The following is an 18,677-nucleotide window of genomic DNA, read 5'->3' as shown; positions in this document are numbered from 1 at the left end:
TACAGTATCAAAAGCTTTCTTAAAATCCAAGAAAACACCTACAACATATCGTCTATTTTCAATAGCTGTTGTTATTTCAGCTACGAAATCTAACAAAGCTAGTGTGGTGGTCCTATTTTTCCGAAATCCATACTGTTGGCCACACAGAAAATTTTGTTTTTTAATAAAATCATCAAGCCTTTTATAAAAAAAAATTCTAATATCTTAGAGAATTGTGGGAGTAGAGATATTGGCCTATAATTTGAGAATGTGTGTCCCCAGCTTTATATATCGGAATAATTTTAGCAGTTTTCATTTCACTTGGAAAAACACCATTTGTCAGAGATTGGTTGCAGATATCTGTAAGGGGTTTCACCACACATTCAATAATATTTTTAACAAGTGACATATCAATCCCGTTACAGTCGGTTGACTTTTTACCTTTGAATTCTCTAACGATTTCTATTATTTCCTTCTCATTCGTTCCCATTAGAACCATACTTTCGGCTATGGGTACATCCTTAAGTAGGTCACTTGTACTCCCTTTTTTTGCTACTTCCTCTGCCAAAGTAGGCCTAATACCAACATAGTAATCATTGAACTCCTCTGCAATCATAGTAAGATCATTTATAGTTATGTTATTACTGTTTACAAAGTAAGAAGGATATCCTGGCTTTCCAGTTCTGTTTTTAATAACCTCATTTAACACTTTCCATGTTATTATTGTATTACTCTTGTTTTCCTCCAGTATCTTGCTATAGTAGTCCCTTTTACTGATTCTCATTATTTTAATCAATTTGTTTTTATAGATCTTATATTTTAATTCAGCTTCTTTTGTTCTTATCTTTAAGAAATCTTTGTATAATAGGTTTTTCTTCTTGCAAGCACTTAAGATTCCCTTTGTCAGCCATGGTTTTTCCACTGAATTTAGTTTAACTGCTTTCTTTACAAGAGGACAGTTTTAATAAAGTTCGGATATAATGGCCATGAATGTGTTGTAGGCTTCAGTGTTGACCAGCTCAGTGGCTTAGTGGTAGAGTGTCCGCCCTGAGACTGGAAGGTTGTGGCTTCAAACCGCGGCCGGGTCATACCAAAGACTATAAAAATGGGACCCAAAGAAAGTCAGAAAGGCACAAGATAAAAGCCATCAAAGCAAATCAAAGCTAAAAGACAAAGGAAAGCAAAGTTAGAAGAAGTTATTCACAGGATCAATATTGTTCTCTATGTCAAATCCCTTATGGTCAGTGAAGTCAAATGTTTTCAAATCAAGTTCTTCATTTTCAGTTAAATGAACACCAGTTGGAAAAGAAAGGCATTTGTCAGTACTGTTCATGGTGGGTTGATAATTTCACCAGGTTTTTACATTCCATGATCTAAAGGTACCACAACTTGAGGTTCAGCAGACAGAATAATGTACAGGTTACTAGTCTCCTTCGTACCTCTTAAGTTGCTCTATGGCACTGATGCAGAAACCATGAGAACTTTCTGCTGCCCCAACAGGTTTGATGAACACCTTACAACCAGCGGTCCAAGTGGACTGTATTTTACCGCTTTTCTTAAGATCTCTTGCTTTCTTAGCTATTTCACCATTTGTCTTGGTGAGGTGTTCATTAATGTACACGTTCGTGCCTTTTAGTTTTCTACTTTGTTTGAGCAGATTTATCTTACTTTTCCTTTTTGTAAATCGGACAGTTATAGATGGTATGACAGGCTTACCTTTCAGACTCTTGGTTGGCAGAGTGTGGCATGCCTCAATATTAACAATGTCAATGGTGATGTCTTTACTCTGGAGGAAAGTTTTTACCTGCTCCTCTGTTGTCTCCTCATGTTCAGGATCATCCTCTGAAGCAAGGCCTTTCACAGCCTGCTGGTAGCTCCGTGGTTTGATCCTTAAACCTGTGATGATGACATCGCTCATTCTTGAGTACTGCTCCAAATTGTCTAATCTATTTTCCAGGCTGACAATTTTCTTATTTTGTTCAATGTTTAATTGTTTGAGCCGCTTCACCTCTCCCATCAGCTCTGCAATAATGGCCTGTTGCTTCATTATAATTTCCACATTTGAAGACATCACTTCCATTGATAACTTCAGCTCCTCCATGTCCTTCTGAAGCACTTTCATGGCCATCCCGGCTATCAATCTATACCTGATGGTAGCTCTCCTCCTGGGCTGGTGGTGTTAGCCTACTAGGCCTGGTGGTGGGTGTCCTCGCGAACCTGATGGCGTTTGCCTACTGGGCCAGGTGGTAGCTGGCCTCCTGGTACCTGGTGTTGGCTGGGCTCCTGAGGGGATGATCGCTGGTCCGGCGCAGGTGGCTAGAGGTCTGGTGAAGGCCGCGGGTCCGGTGTTGCTGGCACGCAGTCCGCTGACGGCTGCAGGTCCGGCGACGGCCGCAAATCCGGCAACGCTGGAGTGGGACCCTAATGCGGCCGCGAGTCTGATGGCGCCGGGAGGAACCCCAGCGGGGGCCACGGGTCTGGAGTTGCTGGAGTGAAATCCAAAGAAAATACTGAAGTTTATATTTTATTTACTCTTGTGTGACAGTCGCTTGAGAATTTTCAAAACTTACCTGAACTAGTGCAGATACACTTTTTGTCCCCAAGTACTATTAGACCCCACGAGAGCCAAACTTGAGTTTCAAATGATTTCCTATGGGAGAAATGATTTCGTTGCAATTCTTTTCTACTGTGTTTGGAAATATTTTCTTGATTTTTATCAGGGTCAAGACCAGCATTATTTGTTCACTACCCATCTCTTTTTTTGTCATTTTTATATTGACAATATCACAATATACAGTCTACATGCTGAACAAATGGAGACGAGCCTGTCGAGGGAGATCTTGTCACACCTGTGATTGTTCTTTGTGAATTTATGATGCCTTTGTGGCCAGTGTAGCAAAACAATGAGCTGAGCTGCTCCTCTTTGGAGAGAATTCTGCTTTTTGTGTGTGTCAGCTGACGATTTCTGTTCAGTTTGCCTTATTACCCTCACACCATGGTTTATTTCTTCACCAAATCATGAAAAGCTTTCTTCCCCATTAAATGCACTATCCTGTCATTTCTATTTTTATTGTTGTATAAAATTCCATATGTTTCGCAGGAGGTTTTAATCCATGTAGGCCTCCTGATGCATTTCCAACAGTTTATCAGTGCCATGGATTCACCATCCTGTTATATTAATCTTTGCGTTACCCAGATTATTTGGGGGATTTTATTTGTTGATTTATAAAATAACATTTTGTGTTGAATCACTGTCATGTGCTCAAAAGCTAGCTCAAAAACAATTATTCATCCGGCCATCCATTTTCTGACTCGCTGCTTCTCACAGTCATCGGGCAGTAGGCGGGGAAACCCTGAACTTGTTGCCAGCCAATTGCAGGGCACACATAGACGAACAAGTGTCTAACCATCTACAGACAATTTGGAGTGCTCAATCGGCCTACCGTGCATGTTTTTGGGATACCTACGCAGGTATAGCTCAGCTCAGTGGCCTAGTTGGTAGAGTGTCCTCCCTGAGACTGGAAGGTTGTGGGTTCAAACCCCGGCTGGGTCATACCAAAGTCTATAAAAATGGGACCCATTGCCTTCCTGCTTGGCACTCAGCATTAAGGGTTGGAATTGGGGGTTAGATCACCAAATGATTCCCGAGTGTGGCACCGCTGCTGCTCACTGCTCCCCTCTCCCCCAGGGGATGGATCAAAATCACACGGGAGGGGTTAAATGCAGAGGACAAATTTCACCACACCCAGATGTGTTTGTGGAGATCATTGGGACTTTAACTTTTTAACTTTGTAAGGAGAACATGCAAACTCCACACAGGCCGGTGTCAAAACCGCAACCTCTGCACCGTGGGGTGGACATGCTAACCAGTGCGCCACCAAGTGTCCATGTGAAGTCCAGTGAATGTCACCGTTCTATTTATAAATGTGGCTAATTTTTATATATATATTTGGAGTTTCAGTACAATAAAACAATGACAAAATGAAAAAAAGGGAGCTATACACATTTCGAATGGTTTAAAATGTTTATTATAGCGCATCACTTTCCAAAGAAAAGACAATTCAGAATTGTACGGTACTGTTTTAGAGTGGTCTATGGCTCAGATGATATTTGTAAGTCGATAGGCGCGCATCCTCTGGCGTTGAAGAAAACAGCTCCGTAAATATGGCTGCTCCCCAGAGATCACTTGAGACTTGACAGATAATAAGTAGATGGGCTCCTGTGATGTGAAACAAGAGAGCTAAATCTGCCAAGGCCTTGAAGAGCTAACAGGCAGGATGAAGCATTTGAATGACGATGGGATGCAAAAGCACAGGAGCTACTTATACTCTCGTGTCTGCCCTGGTGTGTCACCTAAATGAAGATTTATCAATCAAGGTGGTGAAGTGTGACACTTTAATCCATAGGTTAGCTTTTCTCAACCCTTCCTGTGATATTACAATTAATGGACCTAAGGTAGTTTTAGAAGCGGCCAGCGGGTCTGTTTCCGACTCAAAGCTGTTGAGCTGTTCCTAAACACAGAAACGCGGAGGCTTTAGAAGTATTAACCCTGAATCACATGCGAGGCTTCAAGACTGAGAGACTGACATTGCCGCCTCTTCTCTGGCAGACCGACCTCCAGAGCTTAACAAATACGCACGCAAGCACGCACATGCACGCAAACACACACACACACACACACACACACACACACACACGATCTGCCATGTGGAGCTGCCAAACTAATTTTCACAGTTAACACTGCGTTAACGTGACAATAAAGGAATTCATTCATTCAATTTTGTTGCCAGAGCAATATGAGGAACGCTACAATATATACAAGATGCCCGTCCATCCATCCGACCTAACCTCAAAGAGGGCATGTCTGAAATTATGCCCGCACCCATTTGAATGAGTTGTAAAGGTTAATTTATCTTGGTCTTTATCGCAACAATCTAGCATCTTGAAAATGGTGTGTGCAAACTTTGTAACCATCAGAGAATTTGACAAACTAATATTGCTTGACTCGACAAACAGATGGAGCTAAAATGCTTACCATGCAAATTTCTCGAGCTTTAATGCTGTCAATTTGTTGTTTAATTTCAATCTGATGGTGAGAAGACATGGTGCATGGACGCCAGGGTGCAAATGAACTAGTAGTCATCGGAGAAATCATTAGCGTTATAAAAAATGCATGAGTCCAACAGGACACTTTGGGAGACGTCCATTTATTAGACTTTGGAGTGTACCCACAAACATGCCAACTGAGGTTTTATTTGCACTTCAGAGCCAAGTGCATGATTAGGGTATATTAATTTGAAAAAAGCAAACACGTACGCTTGTTCTCGCCTATCAATGTACAGACAGTGAAACTAAGCTTATGATTATTTTCAAAAAGTTTAAATGTTATACAATTAAATGTTAAATGTTGTATGTCCTCTCCCTGTATTATGTAAGTAAATATTTTATATTAATATATTAGAGTGCAATGATGAAGCCATTATTGACAACTTATTAATAACCAATCGATAGTTTGATAATGGATTAATCTTTTCGAGACATCCTTTAATCATCCAAATCTTCTGATTTTCAGTCTCTCACCTGTAATTTTTCTCCGATTTCTGTAGTCCTCTGTGAAAGCAGACTGTTTATACTTTGGTCCCTCCACTTGGTTTTGAGGACTTCCGTATATTTGGGAGGATTTGCTGCTGGCAGGGGTAATCACTACAAGTATTTTATTTTGTTTTCACAAATCAATGCACTGTGTACATACGACCACTTAAATCCTTAAATCAATATGTATGTTGTTCCAGACATCATTACAGTGTCACATGACCAGTCTGCCCACAAGTGGTACACAACGAAATACAGTAAATAATTCTCAAGATTTTAATAAGATATGTAAAAAAAAACAACACACATTTATTTTTAAGTCTCTTTCTGCAGACTGCAGACTTGATTGAAATACATAGTATTTATTTACTTAGTATTTAATTCTGCAGTTGTGATGGCATGATGCATTTAACCCTTTCCAAGGCAATATAATATATATATTTTTGTTGCTCAAGCTGTCAGGAGGCAATAAAGGCGTCCAGATGTCCCACAGGCTAAGGGCTGGGAATTCAGGAGAACATTAATTATCCCTGGATCAGAAGAGGAAGGCGTTACAATTACAAGGTGCAGAATGATACAGCATTCCCTCCTCGTGTCCTATTTACAAAGGCAACGTTGAACACTGGCCCACCTTTCATGTTTAATGGAACTTTCCTCTTCAGGGGATTAGATTTCTGCAGTGTTGGTAAAAAGTGTAATTAAGTACGGGACATTCAAACAGCTCCACATTCACCTGCTCGGACTGATGGGGATGGCAACATGTTCAAGTGTTTCTATTTTCAGGGTTAGTTTGGATAGAATCACCCACGAGTACAAAATGGATGGATAGATGGATGGATTGATTTGAAGTAGAGTTCTAAACTATATTTAGGGTTTTGAAGTAACATTTTGAACTAAGGTTTAGGTTTCGTAGTAAGAGTTAGGGACAGGGATAGGGATCGGGTTTAGTTGTTAGGGTTCAGGTAATAGTTAATGGTCGTATTATGGCTTTAAACTAGTATTTTTTCTAAACTAGGGATAGTTTAGAATTAGTGATCTAAACGAAGATTTGGGCTTTGCAGTAGGGTTTAAAACCTGGGTCAAGGTTTCAAATAGGGTTAGGGTTTCAAAGTAGGGTTTGAATTTGCACCTCCTGATCCCCTACTTGTTTAACACGATTTGTTGCATGCCCGTTGTCAATCGTAGATAAAGGAGCATAATGAAAAACTATCCTACTACGATCGATACACATTAAGTTATAAAAAAAATCACCCATGCCCCCTCAACCCCAGCATCAATTTTTCTGGGGGCATCACAATCGGCCGATCGGGCTGGGCATCTTTTGCGCTTTGCACGCCACTGCTAGAACGGTGTGTAATCCAGAAGAAAAATGATACCAGCACTGCAAATAATTGGTTCTTTCTTAGCTATGCTTCTCCATGGAATCACACAAAATGCTTGAAGAACAAAAAGGTCAGTTGTATGCATCGGTAATTCGATTCAAATGCAGAGCTGAGGAAACATGCTTGCTACTATATAAGCTTTGCATTTAGGGAATGATCGTTGTATCGCAAACAAATGCCTGTGTTGTCCAGGGTGATTTATGCAATGCAATTACATGCAAAACGCTCTTTAATTGACTTTAGGTTTAAGTGATCTGTGCATATCATGTTTTTATCCCGTTGTCTTGAGTCATGGCCGGTAGGAGACCCCAGGGACGACCCAGGACGCGCTGGAGAGACTATGTCTCTCAGCTGGCCTGGGAACGCCTTGGGATCTCCCGGGATGAGGTACATCAGGTGGCTGGGGATAGGGAAGTCTGGGAGTCCCTCCTGAAGCTGCTGCCCCCCCGACCCGATAAGCGGAAGAAGATGGATGGATGGATGGATGGATGGATGGATGGATGGATGGATGGATGGATGGATGGATGGATAGATGGATGGATGGATGGATGTCTTGATTCATGGCCGGTGAATTAGTTGTTAAACATTTAAATGTACCAGGGGGATGAACATCTTCAATCATCTCTTCTGAGAGGAAATGGCCTGTGCCTTTTATACATATTTATTATTATTGATGGATGGATGGATGCTTGGCTGCTCTCTCAGTCTCACTTCCACGCAAAGCCCGATTCCAGTGAAGCTGGGACGTTGTGTTTAACACAAATGCAAAGCGAATTCAATAATTTGCACATTTTCAATTGAATGCACTAGGAAGACAAAATAATTCATATTCAAACTGATAAACAGTTTTATTGCAAATATACACTTGTTGACGTGTTCCAGAGCCCACGTGGTAATACTCAAAATTCATGGGCATTCAGTGTTCCTGTTTGGCCTTCCTGCTTACATGCAGAGACTTTTGTCGAGATTCTCCGAATATTTTAATGATGTTACGGACAGGACATGATGAAATTCCTTGCAATTGCGCATTAAGAAATGTTCCCAAACTATTTGCTTACGTTGTTATTCACAAAGTGGTGAACCTCGGCTTATCCTTTTGCTTGAACAAATGAGCCTTTCGGGGGATTCTCCTATGATACCAAATTGTAACACTCACCCTGTCACTTCTCGTCTTGGCTTTGTAGTGTATTCTATTGAATATCGGATTTGCAAATCATTGTATTAGATTAGGATTTGTACAGGCAGCTATTTAAACAGGCCAGCGTGCACCTTTTTACTCAGAGACATTTAATTATCTCCTATGATTTCGAATTCAATTTTTTCTTGTGCTTTAACGATTGGCATTACATTGCTTCAATAGAGGTTATTTCTATCTCGTAGTCAGCAGCTCCAATCAAATGGAGGGTTTTGTCTTAAGGGGAGGAAAAGAGCAGTGTCGCATATAGAAAATGCAATAAAAATGTGAATCCTAAGTGCCTGCTGCAGCAGACTTTAAGAGGGATGACAGGCCGCTACATTGACACACGAGTCTGTGTCTCATCCTTAAAGCAATTTCCTTCAACAATACTCTGGGGAGTGCTCTGATTTGCACCGTTTCCTTTCTAGGAGAAAGTGTTTATCCTGTTTTCACAATTAGATCTCGCTCCCAGTCACAGCATTAATCAAATCGTCTGACGTACGTACGCCCGGCATTGGGGGTGTGTGTCCTACACGGCTTTCTTAGTGGTAACAGACTGTTATGACAGCATTTCAGGATGTTCCGAAAAGGAGCCCGGGTGAAGGTTATTTTGATACATGGGCGTAGATGATGTGCATGTGACCTATGTAGTCAAAGGATAAAATATTGCTCATACCTATCTTGGCATTCCATTTTGCTTTGTGTTTTGTGATTAGATACGTATCATGAAAATGTGTCTTTCTACAACTGCATCATGGGAAAAAGCCTTTCTCATAAAGGACGTTTAATGCTTCACCTAGTTCAGGATTATGATATTAAAAGAGGAAAGAAGATCCCACTCTCACGCATTGTATGTATAATTTCTTCATTCGTGCGAACATGGATGAGGATGGTTGTAGTATAATGTTTGGATGTGTGCATCACTCTCTCGCTTCATAACGTCAATAGTAACACACTACAATCACTTAATGTACGCTATTATGCTACCCTACCTATGGGCTTTCAAATATTTGAGTCCAAGGGTCCCTTATGTCTTTATAGCTAAGGTCAGTGATGCTTTTTCAAATGCACTCATGATTGATGGCTGATGAGGGCAAGATAGGGCGGATCACAAAGCCTTTTTAGTAACCGGGCAAAGGCAAGCCAGTGTAATGCACAGCGTAGATAAAGGAAAGGTAATATTTCATTAAAGTAGAGAGCAGAGGAATATTGTCACAAAATAGGAAAAGTTCCCAGGGCTTTAGTTTAACTGAGTTTCATTATTAAGGCAACATTTTCTGTAAAATAGAAAACATTGTTTGCAACACTAACACAGACTTAAATGCATTTTGAAGCCCCATAATAACGTACGTACTATGTTGCTCTATAGTCAATGAAGCTGCCTTGGTTCTGGCAACCGTGAACCGAGGAAGCCCTGTTTTTTAAAAAAAGAAGAGCTACAGTACAAACTATAGAACTCAAGAGATAGTACAGGACAAACTATAGAGCTCATAACTGCCCTCTGAGGTAAACCGAATCCACTAAGTGGCCCATGTCAAAAATGATGTTGACATAGTTTCTGATTATGTACAAATTGAAAGACTGGTGCTATCTTTTAATGTGATGTCCTTGAGGCTATGGTCACACCTCCAATGAACTGCGGTGCAACACAAATTGTTTTGTCATGTCTGAATGCTAAAATCCTAGCCATTGTGCGCACTCAACAAGATCATCAAGACAATTTAAGCCTACAATATTTTTGTGCAGTATTAAAATAATGATTGAAAAAATTCCATTTACACAGTATAATAATAATAACGATGATAATATCTTTAACCCTTGTTAAAACGCTGTGTTGAAAACATGCCATTTTACAATTAAATTGAACCCACACAATTTGCTGGCTAATTAGCTTTCCTGCATTGCCGAATGGCCGTCTGTTCTACATAAAATCTACACAAGGTGATTTAAAATAATTGCCTCTGGTAAGAACAACGGGCACGTTATACTATGTAAAAGTGTTTGTGTGAGGAATATTTTGATTTCATGATGTTTTCATATGTGTTGCTGCAACCTCAACACATACCTGTCCAGTGTTCCAACCACAAGGCCGCAAACCTAAATGGCTGCTTGTTTGGCCACCCGAGATCTTTGACTCACATAGACAGTTGTATACAGTACACATACGAAGATCTGACAGCATACGCTGTCAGAGGGGATCTAAAACGACACATTATTATTATTATATTATTAATCTGTATTTCATCAACAGAGAGGTACCAACAATTTGTCCACGTGTAGTTTTGAAATAAGCTCCCATCTGAGATGTTAACACCTCCTTGGAGAAATCATTATTCACTTGTCTCCTGTCATAAATGACAAGACAGTACAAAAGGTATACGTGCATTTGACAACTCAGCATGTAATATTCATAACACATGCATATTTATGTGAAGTGTCAAATAAAAACGTCATGAATTCGATCTTCTTTAGTGTTTTGATTGTGATATCTAGTGAGATATTCAATGTCCTATTAAAAGAAAAAAATATTCTTTCAATTGGTTTGTTTCTCTTCTCAAAGCACACAGCTCATTTATTATTCACTTGCTTATCCTTCCGCAGTTTTACTCCCAAATGTATCCACTGGGAAAATTTTGTCTCGCTGTTTGAGTGGTTCATTGTGTGCTTTGCATGTTTTAAGCGCCTTGTTTATGCTGTGCCAGCAGTGCCACACTGATCTTCCTCTCATCTCAAACACACGAGAACTCAATCCCCTCATGTGTTGTAAAAACCACTTAGGATGTTGAAAATCGGTACGTGCATGCCCCGCTTTAGACTGACAGTCAAATGCAAACTTCTATCGAGCCGAGAGTCTCAACTCAGATCTAGTACTGTCCATCTTAGTGAAGCTGGGTCACACTTCCATCTCACACACACAGAGTCTCCTTCAAAAAGGCTAGTGAACTGTGTGAATGGGGTCAAGTAAGAGATAAGGGCTTTGTCTTGCACTCAGCTCAAACAGGGGAACAAGGACAGTCACAAGGTTTATTGCTTGTTTCTTTCTAAATGGCCAATACGCTTGCACCCATCTGCGTGTCGGTGGGCGTGTTGCTCTTCAAATGAGCTGTGCTGCGTTCATGTGTTCCATGCACTGCAGACCATATGCTTCGGAAGGCTGAATGAGAGCCCGGCATTTGGTAATAACATGGCTGATGGGAATGCGATTAAAATATAATTACACATATACGGACGCATACAACGGCATGTGTTAAATAAAGCAGGCTCCATCTTGGTGGAAAAATACAGGACGCTGTGTGTGTTTGCTGAAGTGACCATGACTTCTAGTGAACAATGGACAAGGGCAGTAGAAAGGCGTTTTTTTGGTTTGCCATAGTAATTTTGTTCCTGCTTGACTGCAGACTGTTTTAAGTACATATTGAGTTCAACAATGAGGTTTCCATTCATCACACAAGCTTTCTCTGACAAAAAAGCTGTATTCATAAAAGCAGAGGCAATGGGCCACGTGAGCCTTTCTTAAAGAAATAGATACTTTTTTTCAAGTGCACATTACTGAAATCTGTCAATGGTACCAGATGTTTGTCACTTGAATAAAGTGGCCTTGACGTGTCTGTTGAGGACATTCGGGGAAATTTTTAAGAATGACTCAGCTTTGTAAAGGGCACACTTGAGTTTAAGCGCAGTACCTCTGTCACGTCTTTGCCGCCTCTGATGTATTTCTGACATTGTTGCATTGCAGAGATCGATGTCGTTTTTTACTTTTTTCCGAGCTCTGTCACTTTTGGAATTGCTTCTGTCGTGTATGTTGTGACATACGGTTGATAGGTTAGCATTAACACCGGTGACCATGCGCTGCGTGGGCACAGGAAAGAGCCGCCCAAATCAACTGAGCTTGAAATGCCTTCAGTAAATGGACATTTTATTGTAATCAGCTGCTGCATTGGCTGCTTTCATTGACAATTATGTTGAATGATTTCTGTTATGATGGCCCGTTGTGAACACAGGTCAGATGAGCAAACTCTTCTCCATGGCTAATTTCAGTCATCATGCTCAATGAGAGGTTATTTGGCAGAGAGCATGCAGTAAGAAGGCCCTTTTGAATTTGCATATTAATTTTGATCCCGATAAGGTAAACTTTGATCAAATTGTAAAGAACAAAACACTTATTACCACATTTGTACCTTTAACTCGATGGACATTGTGCTGCTCCTTCTTGTGTGAGTCATTGGCCACCACCTGGGAGCAGTATATTGCATCCATGCATTCTGACATAAGGGGGAAAAAAAATCTATATTGCCCCCCTAAAACCACTTTTCTAAGTCACATTTAAGAGAAATACCAAAAAGACAGGTAGCCTCTTTTTTTTGTAGCAGCCACTTTTGGGTAAGTTTGGCCTTCAAAAACTAATACAAGTATTGTGGCCAGATGGCAAATGTGAGTTTTAGACATTTGGGTGGAGCGTGACAGCCAAGTTTGAAAATTAAGTTTCTTCCAACTCTCTATATCCAGCACAATATCCTTCACTTCTACATTTTCATGTGATCCTGACAGGGGTTGGGGGCGGGGGGGTGTCCAGGAGGTTTATATTTAATTTGAATCTAGCGTAAATTCATCATCTCGTTCAAACGTAACCTACCTTTTATAGGATTGAATCAACCAAGGTGACCAAGCGCGTGTGTATGAGTGTGTGTGAGTGTATATGTGTGTGTATGCTTGATGAAATAACAGGACAGGCCAAAAATGAGCTTAGACTCCCAAGGGTGTCTGCTTTTTTCTGGTCTTGATTGCTCAATGTTTGTCAAAAGGTTCTGCAATACAGACGCCATTTCGATGTGAACATAGAGGCATGGATTTACTCTTACATTCATCTAAAGGCTGAACGAATATGAATATGACACAGACATGTCATTCTATCCAGTTTTTTCCCCCCAAGAGATGAATTCTGTCTCCCAGAAAATAGGCTTAGGAAGAAATTGTACATTACAACATGATTCTGCCTCATTAAAGTCTTGTCACACCGTTTCAAGTGTTGTAGAGATGGCTCAAATATATGCAATGGGATACATTTTTGAAACGCTCTAATGTCGAACACTAGTGCATAAAAAAGGAAGTAGAAATAAAATAGAGTATTAGTACAAATTAATGAAATGGAGTTTTCCAAAGCGATCTTCTTGAGATGAACAAATATCCTTTATTGGAATGCATGATAGTAAATGCACGTTTTATTTGAAGGGTGTAATTTCATACTCCTTATTGTGTCATTCTAAGACCCTGACACCCACAGCCAGCAGATCAGTGGATGTCCAACTACTCAGTGAGCGAATATTCTTACATACCAGTAAAAAAATTCTCACAGAGTGAAACATTTTGGATGTTTTAACTTGGGTGCACACGCATGGATGTTTTGAAAACCCAATTAGGGTATATCCCACTCTTAGGATACAAAAGAGAAACTCTCACAATAACAACAACAAATGCCTTGGTTGCACATTATGACGTCTCTGTTCCACTATAAAGTGACAGAAACAAATTCCATTTACATATTGAAATACATATTGATACATTTGGTGAATAACGCTCTTTGCAATAGCAATTCCTTCCTAGTTATTCATAAAGACTTAACTGAGTATGACCGTGGTGTGTTTCCATGTTAAGTGTTCACTTTTCACGAACTGCAGTACAGAAAGTCAAAACTCTGGGAATTGGACATGAAATATCCGAAATTATGTAAAATCAACAACCGAGAGCACAGTCTATTTCAAAACCAGACCACTGGTCAATTAAATTGTTCCTCTTCGGACCTTAGCGCTGTTCTGCCTATGGCAATCTCATTGCTAACAGTTATGCGGAGTCCAGAGTCTCAGCCCTCGTGACCTAAAACTGCCTGAGTCCAACTCGTTTGCAGGGTGACTGCTGCAGAACGACAGTGACTCATTTTTCTGCATTCAGCTACGGATAGTTTTGAAAGAAAGTATACGACTTTAGCAAAAAAAAATCACAAAATGTCACGATGCAATTTTTGACTCCATAAGCACCTACCTGAGGCAAGAAGCTGGAGGAGTTGATAACCAGGATGTGGAAGATCCAAAAGAATTCTGCCTGCCCTTTTTATCCAAGGAGTGTCTCATTTCCATCGATCAAGTACACAACCTCATCATCCCAAATATGTGACGTTTTATTTTTGTTTTGCAGTACTTTCGCTTGCGTTGTTCTAACAAGGCACTTTTTGCTTTGTCTTGTATTGTTGCGTGACAAAACATGCAGTGTTTTGTTCAACGCAGTTACATTCATCTATATACACATAACAGTTCTCAACTGAGAGGAAAAGTATACTTGTTTTATCCTGTCAGAAATTCAAAGTTCTTTCAACATAACATCAGTGCCATTATCATTACTTTAGCATGAATATGGCAGTAGCACCAACAAATAGAACGTCAAAAGGTAAATGTGTACCAGTGGCAAAATGTGGCACTCTGATAGTGCTGCATGCACCACACCTTCCTCATGCTCTATCTAATTATTCTGTACCATAGCAACTGTTGCTTAGCAATTGCTTAACCCTTGCAGCTTGAGAAAAAAATGAAATGTTTAGTGTTCTTTTCTGGCCATCCCTTTAAACCAAAAACAAGCACCTTGTAAAATGATGACTTCATCAATCAATAGTTTTCAATCCTTTAATCTGAAGTCTTCAGAACTACAGTATGAACAATTCTATAACACCAGTTTCAGGGAAACAGTTTGGGGTAGATGCTCTACTGTTGTAGCATGACATCAACCAAAACTCTGTCTGACTTTGCTGTTAAAGCTTGTCCTCCTCAAAACCACAAAATCTGTGACTTGAACCTCAGTTAAAAGAGTCTGTCAAATCCTCTTTCTATCAACAATGTTCCTCCTTGGAATTGATTGTGTGATCATGCTGAGGATCGTTTGCTGTCTTAATGTGGAAAGAGTGTGTGTGTGTGCGTGTGTGTCTGTGCGCGTGCACGCCTCCCCTGCCATCACGAAAAGGGGAAAAAACTAATTCAATTGTTTTTATTATTATTTATTATGTTTTTACCTCGTGTAGTGTACCTATTGAAGTGTCCATGAGGTGTACCTAATCACAGGCCACTTCATCAGACCCTCACACCCACTTTCTGATTGGCTGTTTGATCTATGACAGGGGTCGGGAACCTATGGCTCGCGAGCCAGATGTGGCTCTTTTGATGATTGCATATGGCTCGCAGATAAAACAAAATATTCTCACTTGTTTTAATCCATCCATCGATTCTTCACTGCGCATGTCCTGGATGGATGACATGGATATATATATATATATATATATATATATATATATATATATATATATATATATATATATATATATATATATATATATATCCATGTCATATACACATATATTTATATATACATATATTTAGTATATATATAGTGTGTGTGTGCAGTTAGATCAAATGCATCTCTAACCAAATGCTTCACTCTGATTAATTCCACACCAGCTTTGTTGCTGGCAGTTCCTAGTTTATGTAGATTGCAGGCTGTGGTTTCCTGGGTAACTGTCATGTATACTAGACATTTTTAATCTGTCAGTGCTATCAATGGCATCCTTGCCTCACCTTCTTGGTTGTCAGTCATTGGTTTGATCCATCAATCCACTGTGTAACATCTTAGTATGCATAGAGGTTTGAATTACCCCAAAATATTCCAGTTTGAGTTGGGGATGTTTTTGCACATTGTAATGTAATCTAATGTTCCTCCTGTCTGTTTACATCACTGCTGTTCATCTCGCATTTGTTTAGGTTTCTCAAATGAGATGAATTCATGGAAAATGATTGGTTTCTGCTGATAGGGTTTAATGCCTTGTAAGAGGAATGACACCAATGGACATTTCAAGAAAATAATTGCATCGTTAAATAATGCGTGTCTGAGAGTGAGCGCAAGATAAAGGCTTATTAGGGAAAGTTTCTGTCAGGTAAAGAGAGCTCCTGTTAAAAAGACACACTGATTAGTAGTGAGCAGGTATTTGAAGCTATTGGTGTCCCTGGACTCCCAATAACTCGAGCGAGGATCCTGCAATGGCTTCCAGTGGAGTCATGCAAAGAGGTCTATTTCAGACAACGCACTTGAATGATTATTTAGGAAAATGAACAAATACAGAATGTTGTCGCTGTATCCTCCTGTGTCCAAAATGGATTGACTTAATATTTCACCACAAATAAATACTACTGGTCAATCCCTATCTGGGCCTGTTACCTTTGATCAATTATTGACCTAATCTGATCTTAAAAATGAAAATGATTGTTGTGTTTGCCGATGCAAAGTTGTTGTTGTTTTTTCCTCCTGTAAAGTGCCAATATTGGAGAGGTGAGGATCCTGCCAGCAACACGTTTACTAAGAACACAGTGCAGTAGTTAACTGTGGTACTCACACTCCTCACATCAACATTGATTCATTTTCATGCTAAACTGTGAAATTTCATTGACTGTGCTATAGCTAGTGCTAATTCAATTATCATTTTGTCAATGATGAATGGATGTTCAGTAAAATGGCAGTGAAATGGGAACCCAATAATACAAAACTGCCAATAAGCAATAAACGAACTGCTTACTCTGAGTTTTTTTTATTATTATTATTATTAATTAATTACTCATTTCTATCTTTTCTCATTTTTTTTCAAACTATGGTTACATGCGGCCTAACTGTCCTATGTAGAGAGAGGTACTTGTCTGTGACGCATTCTGCACCATTTATAGCACACAACTCTAGGGTTACTATAGCAAAACAGCATTACTGGATGTTCTTGTCTCGACATTTTTTTTAACTCTCATCCAATAAAATGCAAGATTCTACTTTTTGTGTGATTGAAATAAAACCGCTGAATTCTCAAGAGAAAAGGTGTTCAGTGTAAACTTGGTCAAAGTTGAGAAGATCTCAAGAGAATTCCTTTTCCTGTATGCGCTCTTACTTTCCTGACTGTTTTTTCTTATTTAATTCTGCCTGGTCACATTACATTACAACACATATAGAGAAAAGCTTTTGGCTTCCTCTCTGGCCTAAGGGGTTTGGTGTGATTCACTCCATTTTCTCAAGTTTAAGTGAGTTTCAAAGAAACAATCGTGTGATTTCCTCGGAAATGTGTCAACTTTGGCGATTGGGGACTTATACAATGCACGTCCCATTTGACCATGTCCACTAGAAATGCCTCCCTTAAAATGTGAGTATTGCAACAAAGCAGTCAAAATTACAATGACGGAGTGAAAATGACAGTTTTGGTTTGGCTTGAAATAATAACAGCCTGATGCTGACGGACAGGTGGCCCGGGTGCTGGCGAATGATAAATGACGGCCCTGCAAAATTTACTGATGCGCTCATCTCTGACATGCACATTCCATTGTCAAATCTAAACTAAACTCTCCACAGATTGTCCCTCTATGGTCGGAATGATAGTTGAAATAATTGCTTGTTTCGGAGTCGGCTGGGCAGGTTACATTACATCCAACTGTTCCCATCTCTGTCTGTTGTGCAATACTTGCATTCATTTGGTAACAGGTCTCATCTGTGCACCCATTGCTGTGTTTTGGATCCTCTTTTATCTAGAAATACTGCAGTCATTTCCACAGCATACCCCTCTGAAATTCCTCGCTTTTTACTGAGGCAGTCATCCCTGCATGGCATGTCACGCCTGTCTGCAGTAATCGTCCTCTCCATGTGGCAGATGATTGCATGTTCAACACTGACCTACAGTTGAGGCTCTTTGGCCAAGTTCTCTCACATTTGGAATGTTTTCACACCTGTCCCCTCCTTCATGAGCTCAATTGCTCTACATTAAAAAGGCCAGAACTCAAGATTTAACACTACTAATAGGAAGGCAAGAGTTCATCCTTCCGCCTTATTGCTTCTTCCTCCTTTCTGACTCGCACCCTCATTATCAATGCATGGTTGCACGTTGTTACCCATTGTAGTGTCAACGCTTTCAATAGCAATCTGGGAGAGCTGTGAGGGTTGAGGTTTCATTTCATTGCACATTTTTCCCTGCTGTTCCCCAGAGACATTTGGGGGATTGCTGGGACTTTCCTGAGGTCGAACACAAAGCCGCTCACCCCAACAACCCCCCCGGCAATGTGGAAAGATTAAGTTCAAGATGGAAATGTTATCATTTTATTTTATATACTGAACGCATAGGCTGACTTTGTGCCATGGGGTTGCTTAGTCCTATTACGACACGTTCGAAAATCTTCCATTGGCTTGGCATTCATTTTCATTTCTATGTGAACGTTTACAGTTATTCAAAAAAAACATTTGGAAAGAGGAGCAATAAAATAATGTTGCCATGCACTAGTATCCAAGTACTGTGTTGATCTTATTGAAATACAGTAAATATTATTTTACACCTGCACATGGAGTGTAGAATGTGGGGGACAAAGCAATCCTGCTATTTTCAGCCATCAAAAGGTAGCAGCCACAGGAGAGGCGGGATGCACGGGGTGCGTTTACCACCCGATATTTATTAATTTCACTCGTTTATTGATATCGTTCATGAGCTGTCCTCA

The sequence above is a fragment of the Syngnathus typhle genome, linkage group LG1 (genome assembly GCF_033458585.1).
Source record: "Syngnathus typhle isolate RoL2023-S1 ecotype Sweden linkage group LG1, RoL_Styp_1.0, whole genome shotgun sequence".
Lineage (NCBI taxonomy): Eukaryota > Metazoa > Chordata > Actinopteri > Syngnathiformes > Syngnathidae > Syngnathus > Syngnathus typhle.
This window is presented reverse-complemented; position numbering follows the sequence as displayed.